This window comes from Phoenix dactylifera, chromosome 4 (genome assembly GCF_051530095.1).
Source record: "Phoenix dactylifera cultivar Ajwa chromosome 4, Ajwa_hap1_PhDact_Kaust_v1.1, whole genome shotgun sequence".
NCBI lineage: Eukaryota > Viridiplantae > Streptophyta > Magnoliopsida > Arecales > Arecaceae > Phoenix > Phoenix dactylifera.
The window spans coordinates 37,310,353-37,320,063 of record NC_143193.1 but is presented as its reverse complement, the minus strand read 5'-3'; the positions used below and the strand labels follow the sequence as shown (position 1 = coordinate 37,320,063).

Genomic DNA, 9,711 nt, shown 5'->3' with positions numbered 1-9,711 from the left:
CATAAAAGGGAATTTCGAAGGGCATGTCATGGGTGCGATCATACCAGCACTAATGCACCGGATCCCATCATAACTCCGCAGTTAGGCGTGCTTGGGCGAGAGAAGTACTAGGATGGGTGACCCCCTGGGAAGTCCTCGTGTTGCACCCTTTTTATTTTTTGCCCGCTTTTTTATTTTTTGATAATATTTATTTTAAATTTTTTGGCTTTTGGCTTTTCCTCTTCGGATAATTTTTTCCCCCCGAAAATAAACTGAGTCCGGAGACTGGCGGTGCCATGCCGCATAGCGGAACAGCGCGTTGAATCCTACGCCAGAACGGCCCCGGCAGCGCGAATGTCTCGGGCCGTCGAGGTCTGCTGCTTTGTCATAAAAGGGAGTTTCGAAGGGCATGTCATGGGTGCGATCATACCAGCACTAATGCACCGGATCCCATCAGAACTCCGCAGTTAAGCGTGCTTGGGCGAGAGTAGTACTAGGATGGGTGACCCCCTGGGAAGTCCTCGTGTTGCACCCCTTTTATTTTTTGCCCGCTTTTTTATTTTTTGATAACATTTATTTTTTATTTTTCGGCTTTTGGCTTTTCCTCTTCGGATAATTTTTTTCCCCCGAAAATAAACTGAGTCCGGAGACTGGCGGTGCCATGCCGCATAGCGGAACAGCGCGTTGAATCCTACGCCAGAACGGCCCCGGCAGCGCGAATGTCTCGGGCCGTCGAGGTCTGCTGCTTTGTCATAAAAGGGAGTTTCGAAGGGCATGTCATGGGTGCGATCATACCAGCACTAATGCACCGGATCCCATCAGAACTCCGCAGTTAAGCGTGCTTAGGCGAGAGTAGTACTAGGATGGGTGACCCCCTGGGAAGTCCTCGTGTTGCACCCCTTTTATTTTTTGCCCGCTTTTTTATTTTTTGATAACATTTATTTTTTATTTTTCGGCTTTTGGCTTTTCCTCTTCGGATAATTTTTTTCCCCCGAAAATAAACTGAGTCCGGAGACTGGCGGTGCCATGCCGCATAGCGGGAATAGCGCGTTGAATCCTACGCCAGAACGGCCCCGGCGGCGCGAATGTCTCGGGCCGTCGAGGTCTGCTGCTTTGTCATAAAAGGGAGTTTCGATGGGCATGTCATGGGTGCGATCATACCAGCACTAATGCACCGGATCCCATCAGAACTCCGCAGTTAAGCGTGCTTGGGCGAGAGTAGTACTAGGATGGGTGACCCCCTGGGAAGTCCTCGTGTTGCACCCCTTTTATTTTTTGCCCGCTTTTTTATTTTTTGATAATATTTATTTTTAATTTTTCGGCTTTTGGCTTTTCCTCTTCGGATAATTTTTTTCCCCCGAAAATAAGCTGAGTCCGGAGACTCGCGGTGCCATGCCGCATAGCGGAACAGCGCGTTGAATCCTACGCCAGAACGGCCCCGGCAGCGCGAATGTCTCGGGCCGTCGCGGTCTGCTGCTTTGTCATAAAAGGGAGTTTCGAAGGGCATGTCATGGGTGCGATCATACCAGCACTAATGCACCGGATCCCATCATAACTCCGCAGTTAGGCGTGCTTGGGCGGGAGAAGTACTAGGATGGGTGACCCCCTGGGAAGTCCTCGTGTTGCACCCTTTTTATTTTTTGCCCGCTTTTTTATTTTTTGATAATATTTATTTTTAATTTTTTGGCTTTTGGCTTTTCCTCTTCGGATAATTTTTTCCCCCCGAAAATAAACTGAGTCCGGAGACTGGCGGTGCCATGCCGCATAGCGGAACAGCGCGTTGAATCCTACGCCAGAACGGCCCCGGCAGCGCGAATGTCTCGGGCCGTCGAGGTCTGCTGCTTTGTCATAAAAGGGAGTTTCGAAGGGCATGTCATGGGTGCGATCATACCAGCACTAATGCACCGGATCCCATCAGAACTCCGCAGTTAAGCGTGCTTGGGCGAGAGTAGTACTAGGATGGGTGACCCCCTGGGAAATCCTCGTGTTGCACCCCTTTTATTTTTTGCCCGCTTTTTTATTTTTTGATAACATTTATTTTTTATTTTTCGGCTTTTGGCTTTTCCTCTTCGGATAATTTTTTTCCCCCGAAAATAAACTGAGTCCGGAGACTGGCGGTGCCATGCCGCATAGCGGAACAGCGCGTTGAATCCTACGCCAGAACGGCCCCGGCAGCGCGAATGTCTCGGGCCGTCGAGGTCTGCTGCTTTGTCATAAAAGGGAGTTTCGAAGGGCATGTCATGGGTGCGATCATACCAGCACTAATGCACCGGATCCCATCAGAACTCCGCAGTTAAGCGTGCTTGGGCGAGAGTAGTACTAGGATGGGTGACCCCCTGGGAAGTCCTCGTGTTGCACCCCTTTTATTTTTTGCCCGCTTTTTTATTTTTTGATAACATTTATTTTTTATTTTTCGGCTTTTGGCTTTTCCTCTTCGGATAATTTTTTTCCCCCGAAAATAAACTGAGTCCGGAGACTGGCGGTGCCATGCCGCATAGCGGGAATAGCGCGTTGAATCCTACGCCAGAACGGCCCCGGCGGCGCGAATGTCTCGGGCCGTCGAGGTCTGCTGCTTTGTCATAAAAGGGAGTTTCGATGGGCATGTCATGGGTGCGATCATACCAGCACTAATGCACCGGATCCCATCAGAACTCCGCAGTTAAGCGTGCTTGGGCGAGAGTAGTACTAGGATGGGTGACCCCCTGGGAAGTCCTCGTGTTGCACCCCTTTTATTTTTTGCCCGCTTTTTTATTTTTTGATAATATTTATTTTTAATTTTTCGGCTTTTGGCTTTTCCTCTTCGGATAATTTTTTTCCCCCGAAAATAAACTGAGTCCGGAGACTCGCGGTGCCATGCCGCATAGTGGAACAGCGCGTTGAATCCTACGCCAGAACGGCCCCGGCAGCGCGAATGTCTCGGGCCGTCGCGGTCTGCTGCTTTGTCATAAAAGGGAGTTTCGAAGGGCATGTCATGGGTGCGATCATACCAGCACTAATGCACCGGATCCCATCATAACTCCGCAGTTAGGCGTGCTTGGGCGAGAGAAGTACTAGGATGGGTGACCCACTGGGAAGTCCTCGTGTTGCACCCTTTTTATTTTTTGCCCGCTTTTTTTTTTTGATAATATTTATTTTTAATTTTTTGGCTTTTGGCTTTTCCTCTTCGGATAATTTTTTCCCCCCGAAAATAAACTGAGTCCGGAGACTGGCGGTGCCATGCCGCATAGCGGAACAGCGCGTTGAATCCTACGCCAGAACGGCCCCGGCAGCGCGAATGTCTCGGGCCGTCGAGGTCTGCTGCTTTGTCATAAAAGGGAGTTTCGAAGGGCATGTCATGGGTGCGATCATACCAGCACTAATGCACCGGATCCCATCAGAACTCCGCAGTTAAGCGTGCTTGGGCGAGAGTAGTACTAGGATGGGTGACCCCCTGGGAAGTCCTCGTGTTGCACCCCTTTTATTTTTTGCCCGCTTTTTTATTTTTTGATAACATTTATTTTTTATTTTTCGGCTTTTGGCTTTTCCTCTTCGGATAATTTTTTTCCCCCGAAAATAAACTGAGTCCGGAGACTCGCGGTGCCATGCCGCATAGCGGAACAGCGCGTTGAATCCTACGCCAGAACGGCCCCGGCAGCGCGAATGTCTCGGGCCGTCGAGGTCTGCTGCTTTGTCGTAAAAGGGAGTTTCGAAGGGCATGTCATGGGTGCGATCATACCAGCACTAATGCACCGGATCCCATCAGAACTCCGCAGTTAAGCGTGCTTGGGCGAGAGTAGTACTAGGATGGGTGACCCCCTGGGAAGTCCTCGTGTTGCACCCCTTTTATTTTTTGCCCGCTTTTTTATTTTTTGATAACATTTATTTTTTATTTTTCGGCTTTTGGCTTTTCCTCTTCGGATAATTTTTTTCCCCCGAAAATAAACTGAGTCCGGAGACTGGCGGTGCCATGCCGCATAGCGGAACAGCGCATTGAATCCTACGCCAGAACGGCCCCGGCAGCGCGAATATCTCGGGCCGTCGAGGTCTGCTGCTTTGTCATAAAAGGGAGTTTCGAAGGGCATGTCATGGGTGCGATCATACCAGCACTAATGCACCGGATCCCATCAGAACTCCGCAGTTAAGCGTGCTTGGGCGAGAGTAGTACTAGGATTGGTGACCCCCTGGGAAGTCCTCGTGTTGCACCCCTTTTATTTTTTGCCCGCTTTTTTATTTTTTGATAACATTTATTTTTTATTTTTCGGCTTTTGGCTTTTCCTCTTCGGATAATTTTTTTCCCCCGAAAATAAACTGAGTCCGGAGACTGGCGGTGCCATGCCGCATAGCGGAACAGCATGTTGAATCCTACGCCAGAACGGCCCCGGCAGCGCGAATGTCTCGGGCCGTCGAGGTCTGCTACTTTGTCATAAAAGGGAGTTTCGAAGGGCATGTCTTGGGTGCGATCATACCAGCACTAATGCACCGGATCCTATCAGAACTCCGCAGTTAAGCGTGCTTGGGCGAGAGTAGTACTAGGATGGGTGACCCCCTGGGAAGTCCTCATGTTGCACCCTTTTTATTTTTTGCCCGCTTTTTTATTTTTTGATAATATTTATTTTTAATTTTTTGGCTTTTGGCTTTTCCTCTTCGGATAATTTTTTTCCCCCGACAATAAACTGGGTCCGGAGACTGGCGGTGCCATGCCGCATAGCGGGACCAGCGCGTTGAATCCTACGCCAGAACGGCCCCGGCAGCGCGAATGTCTCGGGCCGTCGAGGTCTGCTGCTTTGTCATAAAAGGGAGTTTCGAAGGGCATATCATGGGTGCGATCATACCAGCACTAATGCACCGGATCCCATCAGAACTCCGCAGTTAAGCGTGCTTGGGCGAGAGTAGTACTAGGATGGGTGACCCCCTGGGAAGTCCTCGTGTTGCACCCCTTTTATTTTTTGCCCGCTTTTTTCTTTTTTGATAACATTTATTTTTAATTTTTTGGCTTTTGGCTTTTCCTCTTCGGATAATTTTTTTTCCTCGAAAATAAACTGAGTCCGGAGACTCGCGGTGCCATGCCGCATAGCGGAACAGCGCATTGAATCCTACGCCAGAACGGCCCCGGCAGCGCGAATGTCTCGGGCCGTCGAGGTCTGCTGCTTTGTCATAAAAGGGTGTTTCGATGGGCATGTCATGGGTGCGATCATACCAGCACTAATGCACCGGATCCCATCAGAACTCCGCAGTTAAGCGTGCTTGGGCGAGAGTAGTACTAGGATGGGTGACCCCCTGGGAAGTCCTCGTGTTGCACCCCTTTTATTTTTTGCCCGCTTTTTTATTTTTTGATAATATTTATTTTTAATTTTTCGGCTTTTGGCTTTTCCTCTTCGGATAATTTTTTTCCCCCGAAAATAAACTGAGTCCGGAGACTCGCGGTGCCATGCCGCATAGCGGAACAGCGCGTTGAATCCTACGCCAGAACGGCCCCGGCAGCGCGAATGTCTCGGGCCGTCGAGGTCTGCTGCTTTGTCATAAAAGGGAGTTTCGAAGGGCATGTCATGGGTGCGATCATACCAGCACTAATGCACCGGATCCCATCAGAACTCCGCAGTTAAGCGTGCTTGGGCGAGAGTAGTACTAGGATGGGTGACCCCCTGGGAAGTCCTCGTGTTGCACCCTTTTTATTTTTTTCTCCACTTTTTTATTTTTTGATAATATTTATTTTTAATTTTTCGGCTTTTGGCTTTTCCTCTTCGGATAATTTATTTCTCCCGAAAATAAACTGAGTCCGGAGACTGGCGGTGCCATGCCGCATAGCGGGAATAGCGCGTTGAATCCTACGCCAGAACGGCCCCGGCGGCGCGAATGTCTCGGGCCGTCGAGGTCTGCTGCTTTGTCATAAAAGGGAGTTTCGATGGGCATGTCATGGGTGCGATCATACCAGCACTAATGCACCGGATCCCATCAGAACTCCGCAGTTAAGCGTGCTTGGGCGAGAGTAGTACTAGGATGGGTGACCCCCTGGGAAGTCCTCGTGTTGCACCCCTTTTATTTTTTGCCCGCTTTTTTATTTTTTGATAATATTTATTTTTAATTTTTCGGCTTTTGGCTTTTCCTCTTCGGATAATTTTTTTCCCCCGAAAATAAACTGAGTCCGGAGACTCGCGGTGCCATGCCGCATAGCGGAACAGCGCGTTGAATCCTACGCCAGAACGGCCCCGGCAGCGCGAATGTCTCGGGCCGTCGCGGTCTGCTGCTTTGTCATAAAAGGGAGTTTCGAAGGGCATGTCATGGGTGCGATCATACCAGCACTAATGCACCGGATCCCATCATAACTCCGCAGTTAGGCGTGCTTGGGCGAGAGAAGTACTAGGATGGGTGACCCCCTGGGAAGTCCTCGTGTTGCACCCTTTTTATTTTTTGCCCACTTTTTTATTTTTTGATAATATTTATTTTTAATTTTTTGGCTTTTGACTTTTCCTCTTCGGATAATTTTTTCCCCCCGAAAATAAACTGAGTCCGGAGACTGGCGGTGCCATGCTGCATAGCGGAACAGCGCGTTGAATCCTACGCCAGAACGGCCCCGGCAGCGCGAATGTCTCGGGCCGTCGAGGTCTGCTGCTTTGTCATAAAAGGGAGTTTCGAAGGGCATGTCATGGGTGCGATCATACCAGCACTAATGCACCGGATCCCATCAGAACTCCGCAGTTAAGCGTGCTTGGGCGAGAGTAGTACTATGATGGGTGACCCCCTGGGAAGTCCTCGTGTTGCACCCCTTTTATTTTTTGCCCGCTTTTTTATTTTTTGATAACATTTATTTTTTATTTTTCGGCTTTTGGCTTTTCCTCTTCGTATAATTTTTTTCCCCCGAAAATAAACTGAGTCCGGAGACTGGCGGTGCCATGCCGCATGGCGGAACAGCGCGTTGAATCCTACGCCAGAACGGCCCCGGCAGCGCGAATGTCTCGGGCCGTCGAGGTCTGCTGCTTTGTCATAAAAGGGAGTTTCGAAGGGCATGTCATGGGTGCGATCATACCAGCACTAATGCACCGGATCCCATCAGAACTCCGCAGTTAAGCGTGCTTGGGCGAGAGTAGTACTAGGATGGGTGACCCCCTGGGAAGTCCTCGTGTTGCACCCCTTTTATTTTTTGCCCGCTTTTTTATTTTTTGATAACATTTATTTTTTATTTTTCGGCTTTTGGCTTTTCCTCTTCGGATAATTTTTTTCCCCCGAAAATAAACTGAGTCCGGAGACTAGCGGTGCCATGCCGCATAGCGGAACAGCGTGTTGAATCCTACGCCAGAACGGCCCCGGCAGCGCGAATGTCTCGGGCCGTCGAGGTCTGCTACTTTGTCATAAAAGGGAGTTTCGAAGGGCATGTCTTGGGTGCGATCATACCAGCACTAATGCACCGGATCCTTTCAGAACTTTGCAGTTAAGCGTGCTTGGGCGAGAGTAGTACTAGGATGGGTGACCCCCTGGGAAGTCCTCGTGTTGCACCCCTTTTATTTTTTGCCCGCTTTTTTATTTTTTGATAACATTTATTTTTTATTTTTCGGCTTTTGGCTTTTCCTCTTCGTATAATTTTTTTCCCCCGAAAATAAACTGAGTCCGGAGATTGGCGGTGCCATGCCGCATAGCGGAACAGCGCGTTGAATCCTACGCCAGAACGGCCCCGGCAGCGCGAATGTCTCGGGCCGTCGAGGTCTGCTGCTTTGTCATAAAAGGGAGTTTCGAAGGGCATGTCATGGGTGCGATCATACCAGCACTAATGCACCGGATCCCATCAGAACTCCGCAGTTAAGCGTGCTTGGGCGAGAGTAGTACTAGGATTGGTGACCCCCTGGGAAGTCCTCGTGTTGCACCCCTTTTATTTTTTGCCCGCTTTTTTATTTTTTGATAACATTTATTTTTTATTTTTCGGCTTTTGGCTTTTCCTCTTCGGATAATTTTTTTCCCCCGAAAATAAACTGAGTCCGGAGACTGGCGGTGCCATGCCGCATAGCGGAACAGCATGTTGAATCCTACGCCAGAACGGCCCCGGCAGCGCGAATGTCTCGGGCCGTCGAGGTCTGCTACTTTGTCATAAAAGGGAGTTTCGAAGGGCATGTCTTGGGTGCGATCATACCAGCACTAATGCACCGGATCCTATCAGAACTCCGCAGTTAAGCGTGCTTGGGCGAGAGTAGTACTAGGATGGGTGACCCCCTGGGAAGTCCTCATGTTGCACCCTTTTTATTTTTTGCCCGCTTTTTTATTTTTTGATAATATTTATTTTTAATTTTTTGGCTTTTGGCTTTTCCTCTTCGGATAATTTTTTTCCCCCGACAATAAACTGGGTCCGGAGACTGGCGGTGCCATGCCGCATAGCGGGACCAGCGCGTTGAATCCTACGCCAGAACGGCCCCGGCAGCGCGAATGTCTCGGGCCGTCGAGGTCTGCTGCTTTGTCATAAAAGGGAGTTTCGAAGGGCATATCATGGGTGCGATCATACCAGCACTAATGCACCGGATCCCATCAGAACTCCGCAGTTAAGCGTGCTTGGGCGAGAGTAGTACTAGGATGGGTGACCCCCTGGGAAGTCCTCGTGTTGCACCCCTTTTATTTTTTGCCCGCTTTTTTCTTTTTTGATAACATTTATTTTTAATTTTTTGGCTTTTGGCTTTTCCTCTTCGGATAATTTTTTTTCCTCGAAAATAAACTGAGTCCGGAGACTCGCGGTGCCATGCCGCATAGCGGAACAGCGCATTGAATCCTACGCCAGAACGGCCCCGGCAGCGCGAATGTCTCGGGCCGTCGAGGTCTGCTGCTTTGTCATAAAAGGGTGTTTCGATGGGCATGTCATGGGTGCGATCATACCAGCACTAATGCACCGGATCCCATCAGAACTCCGCAGTTAAGCGTGCTTGGGCGAGAGTAGTACTAGGATGGGTGACCCCCTGGGAAGTCCTCGTGTTGCACCCCTTTTATTTTTTGCCCGCTTTTTTATTTTTTGATAATATTTATTTTTAATTTTTCGGCTTTTGGCTTTTCCTCTTCGGATAATTTTTTTCCCCCGAAAATAAACTGAGTCCGGAGACTCGCGGTGCCATGCCGCATAGCGGAACAGCGCGTTGAATCCTACGCCAGAACGGCCCCGGCAGCGCGAATGTCTCGGGCCGTCGAGGTCTGCTGCTTTGTCATAAAAGGGAGTTTCGAAGGGCATGTCATGGGTGCGATCATACCAGCACTAATGCACCGGATCCCATCAGAACTCCGCAGTTAAGCGTGCTTGGGCGAGAGTAGTACTAGGATGGGTGACCCCCTGGGAAGTCCTCGTGTTGCACCCTTTTTATTTTTTTCTCCACTTTTTTATTTTTTGATAATATTTATTTTTAATTTTTCGGCTTTTGGCTTTTCCTCTTCGGATAATTTATTTCTCCCGAAAATAAACTGAGTCCGGAGACTGGCGGTGCCATGCCGCATAGCGGGAATAGCGCGTTGAATCCTACGCCAGAACGGCCCCGGCGGCGCGAATGTCTCGGGCCGTCGAGGTCTGCTGCTTTGTCATAAAAGGGAGTTTCGATGGGCATGTCATGGGTGCGATCATACCAGCACTAATGCACCGGATCCCATCAGAACTCCGCAGTTAAGCGTGCTTGGGCGAGAGTAGTACTAGGATGGGTGACCCCCTGGGAAGTCCTCGTGTTGCACCCCTTTTATTTTTTGCCCGCTTTTTTATTTTTTGATAATATTTATTTTTAATTTTTCGGCTTTTGGCTT

The 9,711-nt window shown here is 49.5% G+C and overlaps 24 non-coding genes and 3 pseudogenes across 24 annotated transcripts; all 27 read left to right on the top strand.

The window, feature by feature from the left end:
- Window positions 1-30: 30 nt before the first annotated feature.
- LOC149762865 (5S ribosomal RNA) lies at window positions 31-149 on the top strand (annotated as a pseudogene).
- Window positions 150-395: 246 nt separating this feature from the next.
- LOC149762864 (5S ribosomal RNA) lies at window positions 396-514 on the top strand. Its single transcript, XR_016410503.1, has one exon. It is a non-coding gene; the product is annotated as a 5S ribosomal RNA (ribosomal RNA).
- Window positions 515-760: 246 nt separating this feature from the next.
- Window positions 761-879, top strand: LOC149762863 (5S ribosomal RNA). Its single transcript, XR_016403308.1, has one exon. It is a non-coding gene; the product is annotated as a 5S ribosomal RNA (ribosomal RNA).
- Window positions 880-1,126: 247 nt separating this feature from the next.
- On the top strand, window positions 1,127-1,245 carry LOC149762862 (5S ribosomal RNA). Its single transcript, XR_016410502.1, has one exon. It is a non-coding gene; the product is annotated as a 5S ribosomal RNA (ribosomal RNA).
- Window positions 1,246-1,491: 246 nt separating this feature from the next.
- On the top strand, window positions 1,492-1,610 carry LOC149762861 (5S ribosomal RNA). The gene has a single exon (XR_016408953.1). It is a non-coding gene; the product is annotated as a 5S ribosomal RNA (ribosomal RNA).
- Window positions 1,611-1,856: 246 nt separating this feature from the next.
- LOC149762860 (5S ribosomal RNA) lies at window positions 1,857-1,975 on the top strand. Its single transcript, XR_016410068.1, has one exon. It is a non-coding gene; the product is annotated as a 5S ribosomal RNA (ribosomal RNA).
- A 246-nt stretch (window positions 1,976-2,221) lies between these two features.
- On the top strand, window positions 2,222-2,340 carry LOC149762859 (5S ribosomal RNA). Its single transcript, XR_016410501.1, has one exon. It is a non-coding gene; the product is annotated as a 5S ribosomal RNA (ribosomal RNA).
- A 247-nt stretch (window positions 2,341-2,587) lies between these two features.
- LOC149762858 (5S ribosomal RNA) lies at window positions 2,588-2,706 on the top strand. The gene has a single exon (XR_016410499.1). It is a non-coding gene; the product is annotated as a 5S ribosomal RNA (ribosomal RNA).
- Window positions 2,707-2,952: 246 nt separating this feature from the next.
- On the top strand, window positions 2,953-3,071 carry LOC149762857 (5S ribosomal RNA; annotated as a pseudogene).
- A 244-nt stretch (window positions 3,072-3,315) lies between these two features.
- On the top strand, window positions 3,316-3,434 carry LOC149762856 (5S ribosomal RNA). Its single transcript, XR_016410498.1, has one exon. It is a non-coding gene; the product is annotated as a 5S ribosomal RNA (ribosomal RNA).
- Window positions 3,435-3,680: 246 nt separating this feature from the next.
- LOC149762855 (5S ribosomal RNA) lies at window positions 3,681-3,799 on the top strand. Its single transcript, XR_016410497.1, has one exon. It is a non-coding gene; the product is annotated as a 5S ribosomal RNA (ribosomal RNA).
- A 246-nt stretch (window positions 3,800-4,045) lies between these two features.
- Window positions 4,046-4,164, top strand: LOC149762854 (5S ribosomal RNA). Its single transcript, XR_016404896.1, has one exon. It is a non-coding gene; the product is annotated as a 5S ribosomal RNA (ribosomal RNA).
- Window positions 4,165-4,410: 246 nt separating this feature from the next.
- LOC149762853 (5S ribosomal RNA) lies at window positions 4,411-4,529 on the top strand. Its single transcript, XR_016407452.1, has one exon. It is a non-coding gene; the product is annotated as a 5S ribosomal RNA (ribosomal RNA).
- Window positions 4,530-4,776: 247 nt separating this feature from the next.
- On the top strand, window positions 4,777-4,895 carry LOC149762852 (5S ribosomal RNA). Its single transcript, XR_016410496.1, has one exon. It is a non-coding gene; the product is annotated as a 5S ribosomal RNA (ribosomal RNA).
- Window positions 4,896-5,141: 246 nt separating this feature from the next.
- LOC149762851 (5S ribosomal RNA) lies at window positions 5,142-5,260 on the top strand. Its single transcript, XR_016410495.1, has one exon. It is a non-coding gene; the product is annotated as a 5S ribosomal RNA (ribosomal RNA).
- A 246-nt stretch (window positions 5,261-5,506) lies between these two features.
- On the top strand, window positions 5,507-5,625 carry LOC149762850 (5S ribosomal RNA). The gene has a single exon (XR_016412208.1). It is a non-coding gene; the product is annotated as a 5S ribosomal RNA (ribosomal RNA).
- Window positions 5,626-5,873: 248 nt separating this feature from the next.
- Window positions 5,874-5,992, top strand: LOC149762849 (5S ribosomal RNA). Its single transcript, XR_016410494.1, has one exon. It is a non-coding gene; the product is annotated as a 5S ribosomal RNA (ribosomal RNA).
- A 246-nt stretch (window positions 5,993-6,238) lies between these two features.
- On the top strand, window positions 6,239-6,357 carry LOC149762848 (5S ribosomal RNA; annotated as a pseudogene).
- A 246-nt stretch (window positions 6,358-6,603) lies between these two features.
- On the top strand, window positions 6,604-6,722 carry LOC149762847 (5S ribosomal RNA). Its single transcript, XR_016412600.1, has one exon. It is a non-coding gene; the product is annotated as a 5S ribosomal RNA (ribosomal RNA).
- Window positions 6,723-6,968: 246 nt separating this feature from the next.
- Window positions 6,969-7,087, top strand: LOC149762846 (5S ribosomal RNA). The gene has a single exon (XR_016410493.1). It is a non-coding gene; the product is annotated as a 5S ribosomal RNA (ribosomal RNA).
- Window positions 7,088-7,333: 246 nt separating this feature from the next.
- Window positions 7,334-7,452, top strand: LOC149762845 (5S ribosomal RNA). The gene has a single exon (XR_016408874.1). It is a non-coding gene; the product is annotated as a 5S ribosomal RNA (ribosomal RNA).
- A 246-nt stretch (window positions 7,453-7,698) lies between these two features.
- On the top strand, window positions 7,699-7,817 carry LOC149762844 (5S ribosomal RNA). The gene has a single exon (XR_016404895.1). It is a non-coding gene; the product is annotated as a 5S ribosomal RNA (ribosomal RNA).
- A 246-nt stretch (window positions 7,818-8,063) lies between these two features.
- On the top strand, window positions 8,064-8,182 carry LOC149762843 (5S ribosomal RNA). Its single transcript, XR_016407451.1, has one exon. It is a non-coding gene; the product is annotated as a 5S ribosomal RNA (ribosomal RNA).
- Window positions 8,183-8,429: 247 nt separating this feature from the next.
- Window positions 8,430-8,548, top strand: LOC149762842 (5S ribosomal RNA). Its single transcript, XR_016410492.1, has one exon. It is a non-coding gene; the product is annotated as a 5S ribosomal RNA (ribosomal RNA).
- Window positions 8,549-8,794: 246 nt separating this feature from the next.
- Window positions 8,795-8,913, top strand: LOC149762841 (5S ribosomal RNA). Its single transcript, XR_016410491.1, has one exon. It is a non-coding gene; the product is annotated as a 5S ribosomal RNA (ribosomal RNA).
- A 246-nt stretch (window positions 8,914-9,159) lies between these two features.
- Window positions 9,160-9,278, top strand: LOC149762840 (5S ribosomal RNA). The gene has a single exon (XR_016412207.1). It is a non-coding gene; the product is annotated as a 5S ribosomal RNA (ribosomal RNA).
- Window positions 9,279-9,526: 248 nt separating this feature from the next.
- Window positions 9,527-9,645, top strand: LOC149762839 (5S ribosomal RNA). Its single transcript, XR_016410490.1, has one exon. It is a non-coding gene; the product is annotated as a 5S ribosomal RNA (ribosomal RNA).
- Window positions 9,646-9,711: the final 66 nt, after the last annotated feature.